The 26116-nt window shown below is 41.4% G+C and overlaps 1 long non-coding RNA gene across 1 annotated transcript in view; it reads left to right on the top strand.

Moving 5' to 3' along the window:
* Positions 1–14053, top strand: part of LOC133229738 (uncharacterized) — a 37514-nt gene extending 23461 nt beyond the window's left edge. The window contains exons 5-6 of the long non-coding RNA XR_009730627.1: positions 1031–13521; positions 13970–14053. This is a non-coding gene — a long non-coding RNA (uncharacterized LOC133229738). The remainder of the gene's footprint in view (positions 1–1030; positions 13522–13969) is intronic.
* Positions 14054–26116: the final 12063 nt, after the last annotated feature.

Below are 26116 nucleotides of genomic sequence, written 5' to 3'. Positions count from 1 at the left end.
CTGCACTAGCAGGCAGATTCTTTACTACTAGTGCCTCCTGGGAAGCCGAAAGCTGTTGCTAATGAGTTCTAAAAGTGTCGCAGCTTAAAAGTTTCCTTATTTAAAGGATCCACCATCTGGCTATTGAGTAGTAATAGCCCAACAGCCCCTCAAGGCGGTAAGACACAAGACAGGTCACCACAAGAGGGTGCAAAGAATGCAGCCTTCAAAATAGTCTAAGAAAGTGAAAGCCCTTGTCCAAGCAGACAAAAGGAAGGTTAAAATAATGGCAGGGACCATTAATGGCTGGGACCCCTTATGACAAATTCCCCTGAGAGCTGGTCCAGTCTATTCGACTGGCTGCCAAATATAACCCTGTGTGTACCTTCCAGACCAAGTTCTCAGAACAAAATGCCTAAAAGGATGGGTAGAACATTGATATCACAAAGGTACAAGGAAAGAAATGCAGGTTCGTCTTAGAAGGACTTAATCCTTTAGGGTGAATTCTGAGAAGATGTTTTACAAAACTGGCTTTCTCTAGTCAGTTTTAGAATGTCAAAAAGAGCTCCCATGTTGGCCAGACATAATTTAAAGCAGCTCCCATTTTTAAAGCAGAATTTCCTTAGTACCCAGTTAAGTACCCCCAAGTATAAATTCCATACTGCTGGCTTAGGTTTGCTTGGAGGTTGGAGTCCTGATGCTTCTTATCTTGGTCAGTACAGATCACTCACTGTTTGTTTTTCTGCTGTGCTGGATCTTTTGCCTTGCATGGGCTTTCTTTTGTTCCAGCAAATGGGGGCTACTCTGTAGTTGCTGTGTGCAGGCTTCTCATAGCTATGGCAGTGAGCCTACTGTAGCCCACTAGGCACTAGGAGAAAAAATGAAAGTCACTCAGTCGTGTCCAACTCTTTGTGACCCCATGGACTGTAGCCCTCAGAGGAGCCTGGCAGGGTCACAAAGAGTTGGACACGACTGTGTGACACTTTCACTTTTTCTCCTAGTTTTCAGATCTCCCAGTTATTTGTTGATCACCCTGAATTTTACTTGGCAGTGTATTAACGGGACTCTCAAACTTATCTGGACTTGCTGAGGAGGTGGATGGCCCCATGAGGCGCTTACTGATGTACCAAGGTCAGTATCTCCAAAGCACAGACTGGTGCCTGTTTTTCTGCACTGTTGGTGGGGCACTGTAGTGTCTAACGAGCTTGATCCTTGAAGAACTGGAATGTCAAGACACTTTTCTCCTTACAGATGTTAGTTGAAAGTAGCTGGTTGTAAGAGTTGTATGTTTCACATTCTAGTTTGTCATCCCTACACAAATCCAGTTGTTTACTTAGATTGCTTACATTCTAATTGCAGGAATATCTGGATTTCTGGGTCCAGCCACCACCCTACATTAACCCCCAGCCCCGCCACCACACCAGGTTTCGGTTCGCAGACCTCTGAATCCCTTCAGCCTCATCAGCAGGACGCCTGTTAAGAATAAACCTTAATTTACAGCGTAATGATCCGACAGAATTTCAAGTTTTTACTTTAAAATTGTTCTGTGACAGTTACCTAAACTAGGGAAGAATCAATAGTGCAAAACAAGACACGGAAGACCATAAAGGGTTTCTAAACCCAGACAAGCTATGTTGGGAACCAAACGGAAGAACGTGCACCTGCCCCTCTCAGCAGGAAGCTGGCGAGTGCTCTACACCCCACCCTTCTCAGTGGCCTCTACTCAGGCCCCACCCTTCTGCTCAGGCCCAGCCCCCAGCTCCTCTTCCCTCTTTACCCAGGTCTGCAAGTTTCCAGCAAGTTCCGAAACCATGACTGCGGAGCTGAGGTCACTGTTGAGAACATGAGGTACGTTTCTTTCTTTCTTTTTTTTTTTTTTTTGCCTAAACTGCTACCCCACATCCAAGGTAAGGAGCACTGGCTGCGCTTTGCTAGAGGAGCTGTGAAGATATATCCTAAATCCAAGGTAAGAGGAACCCAAGAAAGATGGTAGGCACTGAGAGAGGGCATCAGAGGGCAGACACTCTGAAGTCACAATCACAGACAACTATCCAGTCTGATCACACGGACCACAGCCTTGTCTAACTCAATGAAACTAAGCCATGCCATGTGGGGCAACCCAAGATGGGCGGGTCATGGTGGAGAGGTCTGACAGAATGTGGTCAACTGGAGAAGGGAATGGCAAACCACTTCAGTATTCTTGCCTTGAGAACCCCATGAACAGTATGAAAAGGCAAGAAGATAAGACACTGAAAGAGGATCTCCCTGGGTTGGTAGGTGCCCAATATGCTACTGGAGATCAGTGGAGAAATAACTTCAGAAAGAATGAAGGGATGCAGCCAAAGAAAAAACAATACCCAGTTGTGGATGGGACTGGTGATAGAAGCAAGGTTCAATGCTGTAAAGAGCAATATTGCATAGGAACCTGGAATGTTAGGTCCATGAATCAAGGCAAATTGGAAGTGATCAAATAGGAGATGGCAAGAGTGAACCTCAACATTCTAGGAGTCAGTGAACTAAGATGGACTGGAATGGGTCAATTTAACTCAGATGACCATTATATCTACTAATGTGGTAGGAATCCCTTAGAAGAAATGGAGTAGCCATTGGATGCAATCTCAAAAACGACAGAATGATCTCTGTTCGTTTCCAAGGCAAACCATTCAATATCACGGTAATCCAAGTCTATGCCCCAATCAGTAAGGCTGAAGAAGCTGAAGTTGAACAGTTCCATGAAGACCTACAAGACCTTCTAGAACTAACACCCAAAAAAGATGTCCTTTTCATTATAGGGGACTGGAATGCAAAAGTAGGAAGTCAAGAAACACCTGGAGTAAGAGGCAAATTTGGCCTTGGAGTATGGAATGAAGCAGGGCAAAGTTAATAGAGTTCTGCCAAGAGTTTCTCTTTTAGTCCTCCATTAATAATGATATGATTTCTAATAGTACATTATTGTTACTCTAAAGTGTTTTATCTCTTATGTTTCTCTTCTAAACCTCAGCAACCACAATCTTGTCCAATTATTTCAGTAGTTGGCACCAATTTACACTTGTTCTTGGCTAAAAGGAAATGTGTCTTCTCTATCAATCAGAATGAACCACTCTTGCCTAAACAAATACAACTTCACCTTGGATAATCTCTCTTCTGGGATTATATGGTAATCAGTGTGCCTACATCTTATTTAAACATTCATTGGCAACACTGATGAAATAAAACTATAGACATGGTCTGGAGATATTGTGGGTTCATTTCCGGACTACCACAACAAGGCACTTATCACTGGGTCATGGTGATGCTAGTGGTAAAGAACAGTTTGATCCCTAGGTCAGCAACATACCCTTGAGGAGAGCATAGCAATCCACTCCAGTATTCTTGCCTGGAGAATCCGATGGACAGAGGAGCCTGGGGGGGCTACAGTCCATAGGGTCACAAGGAGTCAGGCACAACTGAAGTGCCTTAGCACACACACACACATGGTGCATATAAAAGTTACATTTTCACTATTCTACAGACTAAACTATGCAACAGAATTAGGTCTTAAAAAAACAGTCTAAATACATTAATGAAATGTTTATGCCTTGTCTTTTTCTTCTGGGAGGCAGCCCACTGGACACAGATATTTATTGGATTGACCGAACAGTTTATTCAGGTTTTTCTGTTATTCCAACAGATCTTTGTAAATACACTGAGGTCATCCTAACTGACCAGCATCGTTTGATTTTTGTGGGCACAGAGCTGGTGGATGGCCCTACTGTCTCAGAATTACTATATGCAGAGTCCACCTGCACTTGGTCTGCTGCCTGAGGTGCCACCTCAGGGAGCCTCCCCTCAGCTGTTCCCCCAGAAATACAACTGGGACAAGGTGACTCGTCCCACGCTTTGTGCCTGCCCGCACCTCGGCCCTGTCAACTGCAACAAGAATTACGGTAGCCATGCCAACAACCTGGGCCTCAGTGTAACAACATGGTGAAGAGATTTTTGAGGCAAGACAACGTAGATTCAAGCTCCGATTCAGTCACTTCCTGGGATGGGGTGATTTTTGTTGCATTCAAGTTCATTCATCTGGGAAACGAGAAAGAACATCAGTACTTATTTTGGAGTTCAAATTCAAAAAGATTGCATGCATAAAGCATTAAAACAGGGACTTCCAAACTGTGAGATAAAAGTGAATTTGAGTACAACTTAACACCAGTTATCAAAGAAAGTATTTTCAGTTGGGAACAAAGAACACATCTCACTTTCTCTGCAAGATCTTCACGCTCTGAATGTGAACACAACACTGAGAAACAGCAGGATGACTTGCAGACATCTGGCACTGGAGACTAGTTCCCTGTCACAAAATACAGTTGGAATCCATAGTCATTCCCTTCACTGTGTGCTTGTGCAACTCTACTCACTTGACTTTCAAGCACCTGATCACAGCCAACTCCCAAATTAAACATTTCATTTCACCATTTTGCCATTTCAGTTTTTTCATGGAAGTGAACCCCACCCCTAAAGAAACTCAGCTTCTTCGTGTTTATGCTGCATCTACTTTGTACACATCATGGCATTTATGAGCATATTCAGGTCACAAAAGTTTGAAAACAATCCACTGATTCATACATACCTTGGTGTAAAGAGGACAGCTTCTGGGAGCACATGTTTATTTACCAGGTGGGATGCTGACCAACCCATGAATCAATGAATAAGGCCAAAGAGATCTTTAACATTTACGTCTGAAGACCAGTGGGCCCTGACTGCAGGAGTCTGACAGGAATGGGGAAAACAGAGACTTCACTCTTAACAGGTGCAGACGAAGCCTCATGCACACTGAGGGGAAGCTGAGATGAAGGGCAAAACACAATCTTTTGCTAGGATCCTGGATGGTGAGAGCTGCCTGCTGGTCTTGAAGGATCCCCGGGGGGTAGGGGGTGGGCTGTGGCTCACCGAGGGGACACAGATCCTGAAGGCAGAACTATGAGAGAGCACTCCTCTGCGTGAGGTCTCCATCTTGGCCTGACACTGGCTCCACTCAGAACCTGTAGGCTACAGAAATGGGACCCCTAAGGCCAAAGGATGAAAGGGCCAGGATGCGACCCTAACCATCAGCAGACAGGATGTCCAAAGGCTTCCTGTACACATGCCTTTCGACAAACTCTAACCACAAAAGTGTGAAGACCCAGTTCTAACCACCACTGTGCAGGCACAAGCCTCCAGACCAGCCTCACCCAGCAGTGTTGTTGTTCAGCCACTCAGTCGTGTTCGACTCTTTGTGACCTGATGGACTGCAGCACGCCAGGCTTCCCTGTCCTTCAACATCTCCTGGAGTTTGCTCAAACTCATATCCATTGAGTCGGTGATGTCATCCAAACCTCTAGTTCTCTGTCGCCCCTTTATCTTCCTGTCCTCAATCTTTCTCAGCATCAGGGTCTTTTCCAATAAATCAGCTCTTCACATTAGAGGGCGGCCACCAAAAGAAAGAAAAGTAGAGTCCCACAGCTTGAAAACCGAGTCCACAAATACACGTGGACACCACCCTGGGATTAGATGTCCTATGGCCCTTGGATCGGAAGAAGGATGCCTGGGATATCTTCTGCAGGGGGCCACTTCTCCAAGGTCAAGAAACGTAACTACACTACCAGATAGATTAAAGTACAAGTAGAAATTTACACAAAACGAGGTGACAGAGGGATATGTTTCAGAGGGAAGAACAAGACAAAACCCCAGAAGAACTAAGTAATGTGGAGATAGACAATCTACCTGAAAGAGTTCAGAGTAATGGTAGTAAACATGATCAAAGAACTTGGGAGAAGAATGCACGACCTGAGAAATGAGAAGTCTTTAGCGAAGACTTAGAAAATATAACAACCAACGAAACAGAACTGAGGAATATAGTAAATGAAAACAAACAAACAAACAAAAACACAAAAACCCAAAAAACAGAAACTAAAATGAATCAGAACAGGCTAAATGAGGCAGAAAACACATCAGTGAGCTAGAAGAAACAGCACTGAAAATCACCACTACTGAACAGAATAAAAAATAATAAAAGCAGGACATTTAAAGAGATATCTGGGATAAGAAGCCATTAGTATTTGCCCTGTAGGAGTCCCAGAAGAAGACAGGAAAGATCTTAGGAGGAGAAAACAGCTGAAACCACTCTAACCTGGGAAAGGAAACAGTCACCCAAGTCTAAGAAACACCAAGAGCCCATATCTAAATAAAAACTTCATAGTAAGGACAAGCCAAAAATCTGTAATAGATACATAATCAAAATGCACATGAAAATACCCTCAACATCCTGAGACTGTCCACTGTGTCAGGCTCCTTGGTACACCCATTTACCAGGTTGAATTCTGCCCAATGCATCAATCATTCAATAAAGCTAATTAGGGACTTCCCCAATGGTTCAGTGGTTAAGAATCCGCCTTTCAATGCAGAGGATACAGGTTCCATCCTTGGTCTGAGAAGATTCCACATACCACAGGGCAATTAACAGCATGTGCTGCAGCTACTGAGTCCATGCTTTAGAGCCTGTGAGCTGCAACTACTGAGTCCTCGCATCTAGAGACTGTGCTCCCCAACAAGAAAAGCCAACACTCACAGCAACTAGAGAAAGCTTACACGCAGCAACAGCACAGCCAAAAATAAAAAAAAAAAGAAAAAGTAAATTAAACCTTCAAGTTTATTTGATGCAATTTTTGCACATTAATAGAAGTCAGTCTAAAATGCACTGCTGTGCTATTTGGATTACAGTCATATGAATGCTCTGCTATAGAGTGTAAAGAGAGTAACTTTAGTTAAAAATTTTGACTATGTAACCTCCAAATTTCATGTTGTTTGATTCCATGGTGACAAGAAATTGTTCTATATTTATTTAAACCTGAGAGCCTAATGCTGCCTTCTTAGCTGCTGTTATAAAGTACTGAAGTGAGATAAAACTGTTGATGGAATAAACACAATTCATCCAGGGCTGTTTCAGAAGTGTTTATATTGTATTCATGGAAACAGGAAACCTTGATACATTCACAATGTAGTTCTTTGAATACAACAGTAGCAAATGGTAATGACAGCTGTTAAATGTGATTCATACACATACACATACACATATTATCCTGGTTCCAATCAAATTTGATGTTCAAAATAATTGCTCTGTGTCAGGGGACGTTCAACTTTAAGGGATCCAATATGTTATTTTCTTTTTGTGTGTCCCGTTTCTCAAGAACTCTTATTCCTTACCAGTTCCTGGAAATTAGGAATGAGCAAAGCTTCACGCAGTTCTCAGGACTGAGATCATGAGAAAGGGCACCTGCTTGCACTCCTTTCAGTGACTCCCTCCAGTGACCTTTTACTTAAAGGTAATCTATTCAGTTATGCCCCTCTTCTTCAGGATATGGAATGCTTTCTGGCCCTTTGAAGATTGTTATTTGCTTGGCTTTGTTTTTCCTCAATTATTTTACTGCCTAAAGCTGCCCTGTATGAAGATATAGAAACATACGTTTCTGCAAATAAAGCACCCTTGTTTCACTCGAGACCTGGGTTCCCTGCGTCCTTCTTCTCGTTGACTCCAGTCCCCAGGTCCCCGTCTACAAAGACCGTGACAAGTGGCGCCTGAACAGGGACCTAGTGAATGCCCTAGGCAAGCGGATGGAGTGACTGTTAGGACCTATGGAGGTCGGTAAGTGCAGGGTTATAGGACAAATGGCTGGAAAGCCCCACCACTTTTCTGCTTTATCATTTATTTAAGGTTCAAGGACTTTCAGTTTTGTGTTAACAGATAGAGCCTTATCTCCAAACAGTGGTTAAATATAATCCCTGGTTCCCTGATGAAGGCAGTTTCAATTTAGAAATTTGGAACTGGGTTAAAGAAAATGTTGAACAAGCTGCAAGACGGGGAGAAAATATTCCAATAAATTTCTGGCCCTTGTGGGCCCTCATTAAAGCCGTGATCTTGCCATTTCAAGGCAGTTCTAGCCCCCCTGGTATTTGTCTACAAGCGGAATGCTCATTATACGAATATAAATTAGATGATAAGACTTTACAGAAGGCCCAATTACAGAAACATAAAATGTTTCAAAACTTTCCCACAATCCCTGCTCTGGCTGTCCCAAGCACTCCTCCTCCTCCTCTTGTAATGGGCACGAAACTGAAGGTCCCCTCAATTAGAGGACAAAATTAATCTGACGATGATTCTTCTGATGCTCTCTTTGACCCTAAAGCCAACAATGCTTCTTTTGATGACAATGATAGTCCCTAACACACACTTATATTTATGAAAACAGATGATCCACTCATTCTCCTTCACGATAAAGGTTTTCTGGTTTACTGGCTTTGCAATCTCAAGTCTCTGAGGCCGATGATCTTTTTGCCTTTCCTGTGTTAGGAAATGTTTATGCTCAAGGGCAACTAACACCACAATACGAAGGCATTGATTTTTTTCACATGCAACAGATGAAAAAGGCTGTAACTATGTACGGCCCTCATTCACCTTTTACAAAAGAACTTCTAAATGCTATGGCATCTTCTATTGGAAATTTTATTCCTTATGATTGGTGAATGTTGAGAAAAGCTCTTCTTAAACCAGAAAAATATCTTCAATGGATAATGTGGTTTCATGATGTGACCCGAGATCATGCCAATTCTAACGCTCGAGCTGGCACTCCCCAAAACCAAATTATTTTTAAAATGTTAACCAGTATGGGGCAATTTAATTTGGTGAAAGCTCAGATACAATGCCCTCCTTTGTTGCATGAGCAATTGAAAGAAGTTGCCCTTGAAGCCTGGGATCGAATTACTCCTTAAGGGGGACCTAAAAGTAACTACACAAAGATATTACAAGGGCCTAATGAAGCCTAATGAAGACTAGAGATCTCTTCAAGAAAATCAGAGATACCAAAGGAATATTTCATGCAAAGATGGGCTCGATAAAGGACAGAAATGGTATAGGCCTAACAGAAGCAGAAGATATTAAGAAGAGATGGCAAGAATACACAGAAAAACTGTACAAAAAAGATCTTCACGACCCAGATAATCACGATGGTGTGATCACTGACCTACAGCCAGACATCCTGGAATGTGAAGTCAAGTGGGCCTTAGAAAGCATCACTACAAACAAAGCTAGTGGAGGTGATAGAATTCCAGTTGAGCTATTCCAAATCCTGAAAGATGATGCTGTGAAAGTGCTGCACTCAATGTGCCAGCACATTTGGAAAACTCAGCAGTGGCCACAGGACTGGAAAAGGTCAGTTTTCATTCCAATCCCAAAGAAAGGCAATGCCAAAGAATGCTCAAACTACCGCACAATTGCACTCATCTCACGCTAGTAAAGTAATGCTCAAAATTCTCCAAGCCAGGCTTCAGCAATATGTGAACCGTGAACTTCCTGATGTTCAAGCTGGTTTTAGAAAAGGCAGAGGAACCAGAGATCAAATTGCCACCATCCGCTGGATCATGGAAAAAGCAAGAGAGTTCCAGAAAAACATCTATTTCTGCTTTATTGACTATGCCAAAGCCTTTGACTGTGTGGATCACAAGAAACTGTGGAAAATTCTGAAAGAGATGGGAATACCAGACCACTTGACATGCCTCTTGAGAAATTTTTATGCAGGTCAGGAAGCAACAGTTAGAACTGGACATGGAACAACAGACTGGTTCCAAATAGGAAAAGGAGTACATCAAGGCTGTATACTGTCACCCTGTTTATTTAACTTATATGCAGAGTATATCATGAGAAACGCTGGGCTGGAAGAAACACAAGCTGGAATCAAGATTGCCGGGAGAAATATCAGTAACCTCAGATATGCAGATGACACCACCCTTATGGCAGAAAGTGAAGAGGAACTAAAAAGCCTCTTGATGAAAGTGAACGTGGAGAGTGAAAAAGTTGGCTTAAAGCTCAACATTCAGAAAATGAAGATCATGGCATCCGGTCCCATCACTTCATGGAAATAGATGGGGAAACAGTGGAAACAGTGTCAGACTTTATTTTTCTGGGCTCCAAAATCACTGCAGATGGTGACTGTAGCCATGAAATAAAAAGACGCTTACTCCTTGGAAGGAAAGTTATGACCAACCTAGATAGCATATTCAAAAGCAGAGACATTACTTTGCTAAACAAAAGTTCGTCTAGTCAAGGCTATGGTTTTTCCTGTGGTCATGTATGGATGTGAGAGTTGGACTGTGAAGAAGGCTGAGCGCCGAAGAATTGATGCTTTTGAACTGTGGTGTTGGAGAAGACTCTTGAGAGTCCCTTGGACTGCAAGGAGATCCAACCAGTCCATTCTGAAGGAGATCAGCCCTGGGATTTCTTTGGAAGGAATGATGCTAAAGCTGAAACTCCAGTACTTTGGCCACCTCATGCGAAGAGTTGACTCATTGGAAAAGACTCTGATGCTGGGAGGGATTGGGGGCAAGAGGAGAAGGGGACGACAGAGGATGAGATGGCTGGATGGCATCACTGACTCGATGGATGTGAGTCTCAGTGAACTCCGGGAGTTGGTGTTGGATAGGGAGGCCTGGCGTGCTGTGATTCATGGGGTCGCAAAGAGTCGGACACAACTGAGCGACTGATCTCATCTGAATGAAGCCTATGGTGATTTTTTAAGTAGACTGGAATTTGCTATCTCCCATAATGTTGACGGAGAAGAGACAAGAGTGCAATTAGAAAAACTACTTGCATATGAGAATGCGAATCAGGAGTGTTAAAGAGCCATCACTCCGATTCGTGAGACTGGGAATGTTATTATTCGAAGGCTTGTCGCAACTTAGGATCAGAAACTCAGACAATGCAAATGTTAGCTGAAGCAATGGCTGCTGCCTTTAAAAAGGGGAATGAAGGATGTTTTGTTTGTGGAGATAAGAGCCATTTAAAAAAGAACTGCCCTAAAAAAACACACAGAAAAAATTAAAACTACTAAAAAACCTCCAGGAGTCTGCCTTCAATGTCATAAAGGGGTACATTGGGCTAAAAATATCGATCTAAGTATGATGTTAAAGAGAACCCTATTTCAGGAAATTCAAAGATGGGGACTCCCCGGGTGGGTCCCCATCAACAAAAACCAGGGGCAATCGCCATCTTTTCCCTCAAACCTTCAACATCCAGCAATGCTGCCATCAATATACCAGCCCTAAATGATTTTCTTCTCTTTCCTCAAGCAGTCCCTTCTAGAATACCTACCAGACTTTATGGACCCCTACCCCCACAAACCTTTGGCCTTATACTTGGCCAATCTAGTCTGACTTCTAAAGAAATGGCTATCCACCCTGAAATAATTCATTCAGATTATAAAAAAAAATTTCAAAGTATGATGTCATCTCAGATACTATGACAATTCAAAAAGGGGGACAAAATTGCCCAATTACTTCTTTTACCTTACATTTCTATTAACTCCTCTAATGGTATAAGGACAGGTGGATTTGGTAGTACAGATGAAAAGCAATCCTTATGGACATCAACAGTATTTGAATGTGCACGACCAAATATAAATATGAAAATTAATGGCAAAAGATTTTCTGGTCTTCTTGATACTGGATCTGATATTACCATTATTTCCAAACATTTGTGGCCCAAATCTTGGCCTATACAGGAAATTTCTCAGCAAATTGAAGGGATTTCTCAAACCAAAATACAAGAGGTTTATATATGAGGGACCAGAAGGCCAGCCTGCAACATTACGACCTTATGTGATGGATGCACCCCTTAATTTAATAGGAAGACATTTACTTATGCAATGGCAAACTCAAATATACATTCCACATTTTTCCTTTGGGCCACCGCTCATTTAACAAACAATACAATTATTAAAATAACTTGGAAAAATGATAAGCCTATTTAGACAGAGCAGTGGCCCCTTGCAAAAGACAAAGAGGCTGCTAAGGAACTTATAGATACACAATTGAAATTAAAACATATTGAGGAATCTTGTTCCCCTTGGAATTCTCCCATTTTTGTAATAAAAAAGAAATCTGGCAAATGGCGTCTTTTAACAGATCTTCGAAAAGTTAATACATCTATGAAACCTATGGGTGCATTACAACTAGGAATTCCATCACTTACCACTTACTCCTCAAAACTGGAATATTATTGTTATAGATTTACTGGATTGCTTTTTTACTATACTTTTACACCCTCTAGACCGAGAGATTTGCTTTCTTTCTTCCTTATCATAATCATATTGGGCCTCATAAACGTTATCAATGGACTGTGTTGCTTCAAGGAATGATGAATTCTCCCACCATGTGTCAATATTATGTAGCCAAAGCTCTTGAACCTGTGAGAAAACAATTTCCTGACTTTCTTGTTATTCATTATATGGATGATACATTGTTTTCAGCTCCATCTATTTTAGAAACTCAACAGATGTTTGACATAGCTCAACAATGCTTAAAAGCTTCTAAATTAATCAAAGCCCCTGAAAAGATTCAAACATCTACACCTTACTATTATGTAAGATTTGTTAATAGACAACATATTACTCCCCAACTAATACAGATTTATGTTAATAAACTATCAACCTTGAATGATTTTCAAAAACTTTTAGGCGATATAAATTGGATTATACCCTCTTTAGACATTACAAATTATCAACTAACTAATTTATTTAACACTTTAAAAAGAGATCTGGATTTAAATAGCCCTCGTTCACTTTAACAAGAGGCACAAGAAAAACTCTGTTTAATACAAACTAAATTGCAAAAACAATTTCTTACTCGTATTAGACTTGATTTACCTCTAGAATTATTTATACTCCCCTCTCCCCATTCTCCCACAGGACTTCTTACCCAACAAGCATACCCAATAGAATGGATCTATACCCATTTCAGAGGGACAAGGTCACTTACACTCTATCTTGATCACTCTAATCATTATCAATGGAAGAAATAGAGCTAAGGCTATAATTGGCCCCAATCCTCATAAAATTGTAGTACCTATTAATAAATATCAATTTGAGAATGCATATAGATGGGACTAAAAACACCAAAGCCTCATTCTGATCTCTCAAAGAATATAATGTCTTTTATACTAAATTTCACTCTGCTCAACAAATCGAATCATATGCTCTCATTCACGTTATTCACATACATACTTATTCTATTAATATAGTTTCTGACTCCTTATATTCAGTTTTTGTATTAAGAAATATAGAAACTTCTACCATAAATTCTAATCATTCTATTATCCAACCACTTTTTCTTGAACTACAATCTATTGTTAAGAACCACACTTCCCCTATTTATATTACCTGTATTCAAACACATTCTTGTCTTCCTGGCCCTATGGCTCATGGTAATGACAAACTGATAAACTTCTCTCTCTTGCTACTCCTGAAGAGCATCATGCTCTATTACACAATAATGCTGGCTCATTACATCAAATTTGGAAAATTCCATACCGACATGCTAAAGAAATCATTAATAATTGCTCTACTTGAAGGCCCTTACATCTTCGACCCATTGCACAAAGTATCAATCCTCGAGGATTACAACCCAATGAACTATGGCAAATGGATGTAACTCATTGCCCTGAACTTTCTCCCTCTTCCTTCTTACATATCTCAATCGGTACGAGTTTTTCTTTTATATGGGCCATACCTCCCCAAGGTGAAACTACACAACATGTTATTACTAACCTATTAACTTGCCACTCCAGTGTTCTTGCCTGGAGAATCTCAGGGACGGGGGAGCCTGGTGGGCTGCCGTCTATGGGGTCACACAGAGTCGGACACGACTGAAGTGACTTAGCAGCAGCAGCGGCAGTAACTTGCTTTACAATAATGGGAACACCTAGTTCTATAAGAACAGACAATGGCCCTACCTATATTTCTAGGCAATTCAAACAATTTTTACAATCATTTTCTATTAAACATATTACAGATATTCCTTATAATCCACAAGCACAGGGCATAGTTGAACGAGCACATCACACACTGAAACTACAAATAAAAAAATTTTTAAAAAGGGGAATACACAGGAACATGTCTATTTTCCTTATCTGTTATGGTCTTTACAGACCGGGACCTGGGGACTGGAGTAGATGAAAAGAAGGCGAAGAAAAGAAGGATGTGGGACACCCAAATCTCGAGTGAAACAAGCGTACTTTATTTGCAGAAACGCGTGTTTATATATCTTCAATAAAATGATTACTCAGCCATTAAGAATGAAATTCCATGAGTTGCAACAAAATGGATAGTCCTGTAAATAAAAGGTCACTGAAGAGAGTCACTGAAGGGAGTCACTAAAGGGAATCCAAGCAGGTGCTCTTTCCCATGATCTCAGTTCTGAGAACTGCATGCAGCTCTGCTCGTTCCTGTTTCCCAGAACTGATAAGGAACAGAGAGTCCTTGAGAAATGGCACACAAAGGAAGAAAAAACAACATACTGGATTCCTTAAAGTAGAACATCCCCTAACAATTCCCCCCTTTATTATTTTTTCATAATTGGGGGTGACTGTGGATACTTTTGTGAAAAAGGCTCTGACCAATTGAATTTGTTTAGTTTGAACAATTTTAGTTGAAAGGCTTTGGTATACTACAAATATAATCACCAGGATAATTGTCAGCATTACAGTTCCAGATCCAATACTATGTGTAATGCTTTGAAACCATCCTCGAGGGTCTAGCCCAGATAATTGATCAGCTAGCTGTTCAGCTAAGGTTTTCAAACTGTTGGAAGAGGGTAGACTCTTAGAGAAGGTTTCAAAGATTTCCTTTTGTAATAATTGTACATTTAAGGAAGCATTATCATGTATATCTTGCAAATGAAATTTGATTTGTTCCCAATAGTAGGCACTATAGTTGAACCAAATAGGGGTAATACAAAATTGAGTAGAATTCCAGTCAAATTTTAGTATAACTTGTTTTTGTAAATCTATTAATTGATCTCTGACCCATTGGATGGCTGTTTTTATTTCCTGTATTTCATCTTGAACTTCCTCATTTATCTGCGCCTGAGTGGTCCACATAGTATAAGCATCTTTGGTCCAATTTTGAATAAAGGTGTGTGTTTGAATTCAGGTTTGTAAAGCAATGTCTGCAACAGTGATAGTAGTGCAAATAGCTATTAATCCCCAAATGCCAAGAATTAACCATCCAATGAATCGTTTAGATCATTGAAGTAATTTAGTAAGTAGCAGGGAGGCAAGTCTTGCCATAGGACCCTCTTCCCACGGTCGTTGGAGATCTACTGGCAACCATAGATTACGTCGAGATCAAAGAATCAAAAGAGATTCGTTTTTCAAAGAAACACAGGAATTAAGACAATTATACAATCTGCAATCTATACAAGTCACAGGACGTAAAGTCTTATTAAACTGCAAGTTCCCTATAGCTATAACAAAAGGAAGGGGGACACAAGCTTGTATGAAATATGAAAGATTATAACAAAAGGAATAGTTACTATGACTACAGCTGGTCCCCATGAAATATCCACTCCAAGTTCCAAGTTCTTCGGTGCTCAGGGCAAGTTTCCAGATGTCCCATTGTTCAGGCCTAATCTGTTTATTGAGGACGAATCAAGGGTGAGGGGGTGCCATTCCACCGTCAAGCCAGCCAAGAAGTCCTTTGTCATGGTAATGTTCCATCGTAGCATAACCTTCTATGCTACTTGAGTAGCATAATCACATACAGTGCTGTTAATATCATCTGAGCAGTTAGACAACCACATACCATGGGATCCCGAATCAACAATGGTGTAATTGGCCCCAAACATTAATTTCCCTGATTTAGCTTGACATCTGTCCCAATGAACAGGAGTGTATTTAAAGTTCTTATATGTAAACCCTTTGCATAATGATTTTTGTCCTTTTCCTAGCGTTTCAGTAGTGTTGACATGGTTCTCAGAGAGAGAAAGGGCAGTAAACAGTCCAAGCAAAGTTCTTCTTTGGAAGCAGAATGAAAGCCCATGTTTGTCGGCTAACGTTAATGTATAATTCTGCTGGACTCATGCATAGAGGAAGGACTTCATACTCGAGAGAAAAATTAGTCTCCCTTCATCCTCAGGATGAAAGGGCCCCTCCAAGCTCTGAGGAGGAGGCCTATGTACTGAGTCACTGGTGGATAAGATTGGTTCTTTATCTGTTCATTCTACAACCTGCAGTAAAGGGGGGTTGTATATATAGGCCCAGTCAGATCAGATCAGATCAGTCGCTCACTTGTGTCCGACTCTTCGCGACCCCATGAATCGCAGCATGCCAGGCCTCCCTGTCCATCACAAACTCCCGGAGTTCACTGAGACTCACCTCCATCGAATCAGTGATGCCATCCAGCCATCTCATCCTTTGTCGTCCCCTTCTCCTCTTGCCCCCAATCCCTCCCAGCATCAGAGTCTTTTCCAATGAGTCAACTCTTCGCATGAGGTGGCCAAAGTATTGGAGTTTCAGCTTTAGCATCATTCCTTCCAAAGAAATCCCAGGGCTGATCTCCTTCAGAATGGACTGGCTGGATCTCCTTGCAGTCCAAGGGACTCTCAAGAGTCTTCTCCAACACCACAGTTCAAAAGCATCAATTCTTCGGCGCTCAGCCTTCCTCACAGTCCAAATCTCACATCCATACATGACCACTGGAAGAACCATAGCCATGAATAGACGAACCTTTGTTGGCAAAGTAATGTCTCTGCTTTTCAATATGCTATCTAGGTTGGTCATAACTTTCCTTCCAAGGAGCAAGTGTCTTAATTTCATGGCTGCAGTCACCATCTTCAGTGATCTGGAGCCCAAAAAATAGTGTCTCACTGTTTCCATTGTTTCCCCAACTATTTGCCATGAAGTGATGGGACCAGATGCCATGATCTTCGTTTTGTGAATGCTGAGCTTTAAGCCAACTTTTTCACTCTCCACTTTCAGTTTCATCAAGAGGCTTTTTAGTTCCTCTTCACTTTCTGCCATAAGGATGGTGTCATCTGCATATCTGAGGTTATTGATATTTCTCCTGGCACTCTTGATTCCAGCTTGTGTTTCTTCCAGTCCAGCGTTTCTTATGATAGGCCCAGTAAGTATGATTAATTAATTCAACTTGAGCAGGGGAGGCAAAGGCAAGCAAAGCAAGCATAGCAACAAAAATATTTTCTGGATTCTAAGGCATTCCCTATTGAGAAACCAGATTTTCAGCTTGATTAGTAAGGGTTTTTATTTGTCCCCAAATAAGGAGATCTTGAGGTCGATGACGTCGAGGGCGGTGCTTCTTGGAGATTTTTAGAGCCGCCATGGCCTGTGTTGGAATTTTTTCATCCCTGGGGTTTTGTCTTTTCGTCTTTATGTTGAACACCGGAGGCTCCCCTGGGGCAGATCTTCCGAAGCGGAAGCCAGTTGAGTTCGTTGGATCCATCTGGAGAAATACAAGCATACCCCTTTTCCTGAAAGATTCCTTTCCCAGATTTCCATTGCTTTCAGTTCAGTTCAGTTCAGTTCAGTCGCTTAGTCGTGTCCGACTCTTTGCGACCCCATGAATCACAGCACGCCAGGCCTCCCTGTCCATCACCAACTCCCAGAGTTCACCCAGACTCACGTCCATCGAGTCAATGATGCCATCCAGCCATCTCATCCTCTGTCGTCCCCTTCTCCTCCTGCCCCTAATCCCTCCCAGCATCAGAGTCTTTTCCAATGAGTCAACTCTTCGCATGAGGTGGCCAAAGTACTGGAGTTTCAGAAGACAGGTATACTTCAATTCCTTGAAATATTTTTCTGCTTGTGTCAAGAAATCTCCTTGCAGTAAGTTTAAAAAATTTAAAACAAAGCTGTATTAACAATAGTTATAGGATCAGAGAATATATAGTGTTGAGATCTAGTAAAATCTGCTCTGGATAAGGAAGATAGAAATTTCCTGTGTATTCCCCCTTTAAAAATTTTTTTTATTTGTAGTTTCAGTGTGTGATGTGCTTATTCAACTATGCCCTGTGCTTGTGGATTGTAAGGAATGTCTGTAATATGTTTAATAGAAAATGATTGTAAAAATTGTTTGAATTGCCTAGAAGTATAGGCAGGGCCATTGTCTGTTTTTATAGAGTTAGGAGTTCCTATTATTGCAAAACAAGCTAATAGGTGGGTTATGACGTGCTGTGCAGCCTCAACTCAAAGAGATGTGTCCCATATAAAAGAAGAATTTGTGTCAATACAGACATGTAGGAAAGAAGATGGGAACGTTCAGGGCAATGAGTTACATCCATTTGCCATAATTGATTGGTTTGTAATCCTCGAGGATTAACACCATGTGCAATGGGTCTAAGATGTAGGGGTCTATAAGTATAGTAATTATTAATGATTTCTTTAGCATGGCGGTATGGGATTTTTCTAAATTTGGTTTAAGGAGCCAGGATTATTGTACAATAGAGCATGTTGTTCCTCAGGAGTAGCAAAAGAAACAAGTTTATCAGCTTGTTCATTACCATGAGTCATAGGGCCGGGAAGGCAGGAATGTGTTCAAATATGGGTAATATAAATGGGGGAAGTGCAGTCCCTAATAAGAGACTCTAGTTCGAGAAAAAGTTGTTGAATAATAGGTTCACTGTAATTTATAATAGAGGTTTCTATATTTCCTAATATAAAAACTGAGTATAGGGAGTCAGAGACTATATTAATTGGGTAAGGATGTAGGTGAATAACTTGAATAAGAGTATATAATTCGTTTTGTTGAGCAGAATGAAATTTAGTTCAGTTGAGTTGCTCAGTCGTGTCTGACTGCGATCACATGAACTGCAGCACGACAGGCCTCCCTGTCCATCACCACCTCCTGGAGTTCACTCAAACTCATGTCCATCGAGTTGGTGATGTCATCCAGCCATCTCATCCTTTGTTGTCCCCTTCTCTTCCTGCCCCCAATCCTTCCCAGCATCAGAATCTTTACAATGAGTCAAGTCTTTGCATGAGGTGGCCAAAGTATTGGAGTTTCAGCTTCAGCATCAGTCCTTCAATGAACACCCAGGACTGATCTCCTTTAGGATGGACTGGTTGGATCTCCTTGCAGTCCAAGGGACTCTGAAGAGTCTTCTCCAACACCACAGTTCAAAACAATCAATTCTTCAGCGCTCAGCTTTCTTCACAGTCCAACTCTCACATCCATACATGACCACTAGAAAAACCATAGCCTTGACTAGATGACCTTTGTTGGCAAAGTAATGTCTCTGCTTTTTAATATGCTATCTAGGTAGGTCATAATTTTCCTTCCAAGGAGTGAACATCATTTAATTTCATGGCTACAATCACCATCTGCAGTGATTTTGGAGCCCACAAAAAATTTAGTATAAAAGACTTTATATTCTTTGAGAGGCCAGAATTAGGCTTTGGTGTTTTTGGTCCCATCTGTATAGAAAACATCAGTTTGAGGTATAGGTTGTGATGTGACAACGCGAGAGATGATTCAGTAGTTTTGAAGAAATTTCAGAGTTTTTTAGAAGGATAATGAAATGAAATTTCTCTAAAATGTTCCAGAAAGGCTATTTGGAAATCAGTAGAAGTTTGTAGTGCATTCTCGAATTGATATTTATTAACAGGTATTACAATTTTTATGAGGATTGGAGCCAATTAGTCTTAGTTCTATTTCTCCCATTGATAATTATTAAAGCAATCAAATCAAGACAGGGCGTAAGTGACCTTGTCCTTCTAAAATGGGTATAGATCCATTCTATCGGGTGTTCTTCTTGGGCAAGAAGTCCCATCGGGGAATGGAGAGAAGGGAGTATAAAAAACTCTAGAGGTAAGTGAAGTCTAATACAACCAAGAAACTGTTTTGCAATTTACTTTGTATTAAACGAGGAGCACTTGGGGCAGGGTTGGTGGGGAAATTTTGAAATATTTTATGTTGTTCTAATTGAGCCTTTTGTAAAGTTTCATCATCTAATTCATATTCATGTAACAAGTGTTCCGCCTGTTGTCAAATATCGGGGGGAGGCTAGAATTACCTTGAAATGGCAGAATCACAGCTTTAATAAGAGCCCATATGGGCCAGAAATCTATTGGAATAGTTTTTCCCTGTCTTGAAGCTCGTTTAACATTCTCTTTAATCTGGTTCCAAATTTCTAAATTGAAATTGCCTTCATCAGGGAACCAGGGATTATGTTCAACCACTGTTTGGAGATAAGCCTCTATTCGCTAATGTGAAACCAAAAGTCCCTGAACTTTAAATAAATGATGAAGTAGAAAAGTGGTGGGTCTTTCCAGCCGTTTGTCCCATATCCTCGCACTTACCAACCTCTGTAGGTCCACAGTCACTCCGTCCGCTTCACAAGGGCATTCTCCAGGTCCCTGTTAGGGCACCACTTGTTATGGTCTTTACAGACGGGTACCTGGGGACTGGAGTCTATGAAAAGAAGGCAAAGAAAACAAAGACGCGAGGCACCCAAGTCTCCAGTGAAACAAGGGTACCTTATTTGCAGAAATGCATGCTTATATGTCTTCAATAAAATGATTACTCAGCCATTAAGAATGAAATTCCATCAGCTGCAACAAAATGGATAGTCCTGTAAGTAAAACATCACTGAAGAGAGTCACTGAAGGGAATCCAAGCAGGTGGTCTTTCCCATGATCTCAGTCCTGAGAACTGCATGCAGCGCTGCTCGATCCTGTATTCCAGGCACTGGTAAGGAACAGAGTCCTTGAGAAACGGCACACAAAGAAAGAAAATGCAACATATTGGATCCCTTAAAGTTGAAGGTCCCCTGACACTTATCCAGAGCAGACTTTACTAGATTCCAATGCAGTATATTCTTTAATCCTGTAACTATTGTTAATACAGCTTTATTTGTTTTAAATTTTTTAAACTTACCGCAAGGAGATATTTTGACAAAAGAGAAAATCGTTTCAAAGCATTGAAGGATAGATACCTCCCTTCCTCTGCCCATTTGGTATCAAGACAGGTTGACTAAACAATGGAAATCTGGAAAATCAATATTACAGGAAAAGGGGTATGCTTCTATTTCTCCAGATGGACCCAACAAAATCAGTTGGCTCCCTCTTCGGAAGATCCACCCCAGGGGAGCCACCGTATTTCAAAATAGAGAAGAAACGGGGAAATCTCCAGGAGGAGGAGTTTCCAGTATAAGCCATGGCGACTTGAAAAATTTCCAAGACACACCGCACTCGAGGTCATCAATCTTATGATCTCCCTACTTGGGGACAGATAAAAACCCTTACTAATCAAGCTGAAAATCTGGTTTCTCAACAGGGAATGTCTCGGAATCCTGAAAACATTTTTGTCGCTATGCTTGCTTTTCCTTCCCCTGCTCAGACTGACTTGATTAATCACACTTATTGGCTTTAAATACCTAACCCTCCTTTATTGCAGGTTGTAGGATGGACAGATATAGGACCAGTCGTATCCAGTAATGACTTAGTACATATGGCTCCTCCTTGGAGCTTGGAGGGGCCCTCTCATCCTGAGGAAGAAAGATTAATTAACATTTCTCTAGGCTATGAAATCCTTCCTTTATGCATGGGCCCAGCAGAATTATGTATTAATGTTAGTCAACAAACGTGGGCTTTCATCCTGCCTCCAAAAAAGAATTTCCGCACATTGTTTAGACTGTTTACTGCCCTGTCCTTTTATGAGAACCATGTCAATACTACCAAAACTCTAGGAAAAGGACAAAAGTTGGAATGTAAGGGGTTTACTTATAAGGATTTTAAATATACTCCTATTTATTGAGATAGATGTCAAGCTAAATCATGGAAATTAATGTTTGTGGCCAATTACACCATTGTTGATTGGGGACCCTATGGTATGTGGTTATCTAACTGCTCAGATGACATTAACAATACTATGTGTGATTATGTTACTCAAGTAACATGGAAGATTACCAACAGTTCAATGGACAAAGAATTCCTTGGCTGGCTTGATGGCGGAATGGCACCTCATCGCCCTCAAATTGTCCTCAATAAACGAATTGGGCCTGAACAATGGGACATCTGGAAACTTGCTACAAATACTGAAAAACTTGGAACTTGGACTGGATAGTTCATAGGGACCAGTCATAGTCATGGTAACTATTCCTCCCATTATAATCATTCATATTTTATACAAGCTTGTGTTCCCCTTCCTTTTGTTATTGCCATAGGAAACTTACAATTCAATAAGACTTTACGTTCTGTGACTTGTATAGATTGCACATTGTTTACTTGTCTTAAATCCTCTATTTCTCAAAAAAAAAAACAAAAACCGAATCCCTTTTGATTCTTCGATCTCGACATAGTCTGTGGTTGCCAGTACATCTCCAACGACCCTGGAAAGAAAAGAGGGTCCCATGGCAAGACTTACCTCTCAGTTACTCACTAAATTATTCCGACGATCTAAGTGATTCATCGGATGATTGATTCTTGGCATTTGGGGTTTAATAGCCATTTACACCATTGCTGCTGTCGCAGACATTGCTTTACAAACTTCAATTCAAACACAAAACTTTATTCAAAACTGGACTAAAGATGCTTATAGTATATGGGACACAGGTTCAGATAGATGAAAAAGTTCAAGATAAAATTCAGGATTTAAAAAGAGCCATCCAATGGACTGGAGATCAATTAATAGATTTACAAAAACAAGTATTATTAAATTGCAGTTGGAATTGTACTCAATTTTGTATCACTCCTCTTGTGTTCAACCATAGTGCTTACAATTGGGAACAAACCAAATTGCATTTGCAAGATACACATAATAACGCTTCCTTAAATGTACAGCCTGCCACCACCATCTTGAATCGAGTGTCGTGTGCAGCACATCTGTACACCGCCCTCCGAATTGAGGTATCTGTGCAGTCATTCTGCACCAGGAACTCTGGCTTGAGGTCTGAAACGTTTGAAACCTCACCATGTGACTCTCTATGCGTGAGTGAAACTAAGCACAGAGGAAAAAGGGGGAAAAAGGTGTGTGTGTGGGGGGGGGCATGGATTTGACTCTACGTTGGGGAACTAACTGCTCCATCACCAGGCTGCAACAGCACAGGAGCAGCCTAGAGGAGCTACCACACATCCAAGGTCAGGGGCGGCAGCCAAGAGGAGCTACCCCATGCCCGAGGTCAGGGCGGTGGCCAAAATGAGCAACCCTACAGCCAAGGAGTGGTGGCTGAGCAGGTGCAGGGGGGCCGAGAGGAGCTATTCCTTGTTCAAGGTCAGGAGGGGTGGCCGTGAGGAGATACCCCTCATCCAAGGTAAGGAGCACCGGCTGTGCTTTGCTGGAGCAGTCATGAAGAGATACTACACATCCAAGGTAAGAGAAACCCAAGTAAGACAGTAGGCACTGAGAGAGGGCATCAGAGGGCAGACACTCTGAAACCACAATTACAGACAACTATCCAGTCTAATCACACAGACCACAGCCTTGTCTAACTCAGTGAAACTAAACCATGCTGTGTGGGGCCACCCAAGATGGTCAGGTCATGGTGGAGAGGTCTGACAGAATGTGGTCCACTGGAGAAGGGAATGGCAAACCACTTCAGTATTCTTGCCTTGAGAACCCCGTGAACAGTATGAAAAGGCAAAATGATAGGATACTGAAAGAGGATCTCCCTGGGTTGGTAGGTGGCCAATATGCTACTGGAGATCAGTGGAGAAATAACTCCAGAAAGAATAAAGGGATGGAGCCAAAGAAAAAACAATACCCAGCTGTGGATGTGACTGGTGATAGAAGCAAGGTTCAATGCTGTACAGAGCAATATTGCATAGGAACCTGGAATGTCAGGTCCAGGAATCAAGGCAAATTGGAAGTGGTCAAATAGGAGATGGCAAGAGTGAATGTTGACATTCTAGGAATCAGCAAACTAAAATGGACTGGAATGAGTGAATTTAACTCAGATGACCATTATATCTACTACTGTGGGTAGGAATCCCTTGGAAGAATTGGAGTAGCCATCATGGTAAACAAAAGAGGCTGAAATGCAGTACTTGGATGCAATCTCAAAAACGACAGAATGATCTCTGTTTGTTTCCAAGGCAAACCATTCAATATCACGGTAATCCAAGCCTATGCCCAAACCAGTAAGGCTGAAGAAGCTGAAGTTGAACGGTTCTATGAAGAGCTCTAAGACCTTTCAGAACTAACACCCAAAAAAGATGTCCTTTTCATTAATAGGGGGTTGGAATGCAAAAGTAGGAAGTTAAGAAACACCTGGAGTAACAGGCAAATTTGGCCTTGGAATACGGAATGAAGCAGGGTAAAGACTGATAGAGTTTTGCTAAGAGAACGCACTGGTCATAGCAAACACCCTCTTCCAACAACAAGAGAAGACTCTACACATGGACATCACCAGATGGTCAACACTGAAATCAGATTGATTATATTCTTTGCAGCCAAAGATGGAGAAACTCTATACAGTCAGCAAAAAAAAAAAAAAGAAAAAGACCAGGAGCTGACTGTGGCTCAGATCATGAACTCCTTATTGCCAAATTCAGACTGAAATTGAAGAAAGTAGGGAAAACCACAAGACCATTCAGGTATGACCTAAATCAAATCCCTTATGATTATACAGTGGACGTGAGAAATAGATTTAATGGACAAGATCTGATAGAGTGCCTGATGAACTATGGATGGAGGTTCGTGACACTGTACAGGAGACAGAGATCAAGACCATCCCCATGGAAAAGAAATGCAAAAAAGCAAAATGGCTGTCTGAGGCCTTACAAATAGCTCTGAAAAGAAGAGTGAAAATCAAAGGAGAAAAGGAAAGATATAAGCATCTGAATGCAGAGTTCCAAAGAATAGCAAGGAGAGATAAGAAAGCCTTCTTCAGCGATCAATGCAAAGAAATAGAGGAAAACAACAGAAAGGGAAAGACTAGAGATCTCTTCAAGAAAATTAGAGATACCAGGGGAACATTTCATGCAAAGATGGGTTCGATAAAGGACAGAAATGGAATGCACCTAACATAAGCAGAAGATACTAAGAGGTGGCAAGAATACACAGGAGAACCATAAAAAAAAGAGCTTCATGACCCAGATAATCACGATGGTAATCATTCACCTAGAGCCAGAAATCCTGGAATGTGATCAAGTGGGCCTTTGAAAGCATCACTACGAACAAAGCTAGTGGAGGTGATGGAATTCCAGTTGAGCTATTTCAAATCCTGAAAGATGATGCTGTGAAAGTGCTGCATTCAATATGCCTGAAAATTTGGAAAACTCAGCAGTGGCCACTGGACTGGAAAAGGTCGGTTTTCATTCCAATCCCAAAGAAAGGCAATGCCAAAGAATGCTCACACTACCACACAATTGCACTCATCTCACACGCAAGTAAAGTAATGCTCAAAATTCTCCAAGCCAGGCTTCAGCAGTACGTGAACCGAGAACTTTCAGATGTTCAAGCTGGTTTTAGAGAAGGAACCAGAGATCAAATTGCCAACATCCGCTGGATCATGGAAAAAGCAAGAGAGTTCCAGAAAAGCATCTATTTCTGCTTTATTGACTATGCCAAAGCCTTTGACTGTGTGGATCACAATAAACTGTGCAAAACTCTGAAAGAGATGGGACTACCAGAGCACCTGATCTGCCTCTTGAGAAACCTGTATGCAGGTCAGGAAGCAACAGTTAGAACTGACATGAACAACAGACTGGTTACAAATAGGAAAAGGAGTCTGTCAAGGCTGTATATTGTCACCATGCTTATTTAACTTATATGCAGAGTACATCATGAGAAACGCTGGGCTGGAAGAAGCACAAGCTGGAATCAAGATTGCCAGGAGAAATATCAATAATCTCAGATATGCAGATGACACCACCCTTATGGCAGAAAGTGAAGAGGAACGAAAAAGCCTCTTGATCAAAGTGAAAGAGGAGAGTGAAAAAGTTGGCTTAAAGCTCAACATTCAGAAAACGAAGATCATGGCATCTTGTCCCATCACTTCATGGGAAATAGATGGGGAAACAGTGGAAAAACAGTGTCAGACTTTATTTTGGGGGGCTCCAAAATCACTGCAGATGGTGACTGCAGCCATGAGATTCAAAGACGCTTACTCCTTGGAAAGAAAGTTATGACCAACCTAGATAGCATATTAAAAGGCAGAGATAATACTTTGCCGACAAAGTTCCCTCTAATCAAGGCTATGGTTTTACCAGTGGTCATGTATGGATGTGAGAATTGGACTGTGAAGAAAGCTGAGTGCCGAAGAATTGATGTTTTTGAACTGTGGTGTTGGAGAAGACTCTTGAGAGCCCCTTGGACTGCAAGATCCAACCAGTCCATCCTAA

The sequence above is a fragment of the Bos javanicus genome, chromosome 18 (assembly GCF_032452875.1).
Source record: "Bos javanicus breed banteng chromosome 18, ARS-OSU_banteng_1.0, whole genome shotgun sequence".
Lineage (NCBI taxonomy): Eukaryota > Metazoa > Chordata > Mammalia > Artiodactyla > Bovidae > Bos > Bos javanicus.
The sequence above is the reverse complement of the archived record's forward strand: the minus strand, read 5'-3'. Positions and strand labels throughout refer to the sequence as shown.